The sequence below is a fragment of the Schistocerca nitens genome, unplaced genomic scaffold, assembly GCF_023898315.1.
Source record: "Schistocerca nitens isolate TAMUIC-IGC-003100 unplaced genomic scaffold, iqSchNite1.1 HiC_scaffold_207, whole genome shotgun sequence".
Lineage (NCBI taxonomy): Eukaryota > Metazoa > Arthropoda > Insecta > Orthoptera > Acrididae > Schistocerca > Schistocerca nitens.
This window is the reverse complement of record NW_026045748.1, coordinates 97,501-100,000: the sequence shown is the minus strand read 5'-3', so window position 1 is coordinate 100,000 and position 2,500 is coordinate 97,501.

The following is a 2,500-nucleotide window of genomic DNA, read 5'->3' as shown; positions in this document are numbered from 1 at the left end:
TAGTAATACGCGCAGTCATCGGAATACAGATAACACATACAACTGTCCCTATACATGCTGAACGTCTGTGCACACAATGTCAACCACACGTCACCCACACACTCCATCACCCACTAGTCTATGCATGTAACAGACGCAGACACAACATCTAAGTACCAGCATGGAACAACATCCAGTGCATCCTCTCGGCCACAGTACACCATCCACACTATGATAACCAGACCGGGACGTCGAACCAGAAAACTGAATATCCCACTCTTCCTACAACCACCATTGCTCAGATACGCCACCAACACCCACACATGTCCTACACAGGGGTGCACCCAACAGCACCACACTGCCGCATCTCACAGCACATAAACAATGGCAGGAATGAAAGACACAGGTGTGCCACTCCTTTGCCACAAACACAGAACGGGCGCGCCACCTGCCATGAGCCACAAGTGCAACTGACGTGACATATCTGATAGTGCCTCAGGCGTCCACTTACTACCATCACTATCAACGAACCTCGCCACCCCACCCCCCCCCACACACACCATCCCTTAACCCAACTTCTGCCTTAACCTAACCCAACTTCTGCCTTAACCTAACCCAACTTCTGCCTTAACCTAACCCAACTTCTGCCTTAACCTAACCCAACTTCTGCCTTAACCTAACCCAACTTCTGCCTTAACCTAACCCAACTTCTGCCTTAACCTAACCCAACTTCTGCCTTAACCTAACCCAACTTCTGCCTTAACCTAACCCAACTTCTGCCTTAACCTAACCCAACTTCTGCCTTAACCTAACCCAACTTCTGCCTTAACCTAACCCAACTTCTGCCTTAACCTAACCCAACTTCTGCCTTAACCTAACCCAACTTCTGCCTTAACCTAACCCAACTTCTGCCTTAACCTAACCCAAGTTGCGCCTTAACCTAACCCAAGTTGCGCCTTAACCTAACCCAAGTTGCGCCTTAACCTAACCCAAGTTGCGCCTTAACCTAACCCAAGTTGCGCCTTAACCTAACCCAAGTTGCGCCCTAACCTAACCCAAGTTGCGCCCTAACCTAACCCAAGTTGCGCCCTAACCTAACCCAAGTTGCGCCCTAACCTAACCCAAGTTGCGCCCTAACCTAACCCAAGTTGCGCCCTAACCTAACCCAAGTTGCGCCCTAACCTAACCCAAGTTGCGCCCTAACCTAACCCAAGTTGCGCCCTAACCTAACCCAAGTTGCGCCCTAACCTAACCCAAGTTGCGCCCTAACCTAACCCAAGTTGCGCCCTAACCTAACCCAAGTTGCGCCCTAACCTAACCCAAGTTGCGCCCTAACCTAACCCAAGTTGCGCCCTAACCTAACCCAAGTTGCGCCTTAACCTAACCCAAGTTGCGCCTTAACCTAACCCACGTTGGGCCCTAACCTAACCCACGTTGGGCCCTAACCTAACCCACGTTGGGCCCTAACCTAACCCACGTTGGGCCCTAACCTAACCCACGTTGCGCCCTAACCTAACCTACGTTGCGCCCTAACCTGCCCTGTAATTGTTAGTTATATGACTCTAGGAATTCGTGTAGCGTTGCCTAATTGCAACCATCTCAACATAGTTCACTTCGCGCACACTGTGGTGTTCTGCGTATTGATTCATTTTACGGTGCGTACCCTCACATCTTGCGAGTGTTGCTTACTTTCCACATGGTCCCGCTATCCACTGTATTGTGTACTGCAATAGGACGTATATCGCCCCCGCCCCCCCCTCCCCTCCTGTCACCTCTAGCTCGTCGGTCAGGAGTTCGCGTGTTGAATGCGCTTCGCAGCTGTGCAATGGCATTCGTATACGTACGCTGGCCACCTTCCACGTGTTCTTTCGTGCACACGTCGCAGCGTGTATGTATGCTGATGGAGTGCGTCGTGACACACAACATCCAGGCATGCAAGACTCGTAGAAGTCGCAAATGTAGATGGATGTCTACGTTTGCTGCCCAAGTTACGCAAATGAACTGGAAATCCGTTGTTGCGCGGTTGTTCGCGCTGGAGGTGAATCGTTGATATCGACGATCGGTACAGGTATTAACCGGTTGCTTCAGCGACACCCGTCATACCCACGAACGTGAGTGGGCATGTGGGTATGAAGCGATACGCGGCGGTGGCTGGGTGGGACCGTCCCCGGCCGGTGAGGGGGGGGCGCCCGGCGTGCTGGCCGCGCGCTGCGTGGGCGCACGCGCGGCAGCCGGCTGGTGGGGGCGCCCAGTGGCAGGCGCGCCGGCTGACGGACGCGGCAGGCGGCGCATCTGCGTGCCGGCGCACCCAGCGCGCGGCGCCGTGCGGCCAAAGTGGGTCCTCCCGGGCCCGGTGCGAAGCGCGGTGGACATCTGCAGTGTGCTGGTCCGATTGAGGACTGTGTGCGTTGAGGATGCGCCGCCGCCCGGCACTCGGCGCCGCGACGCCGTCTGCTGCTCGGTCGCCCCCGCGGTTCTCGCAGGTGGTTTGTATCGCAGCTGTGCGGATGTGTTGGCGCGT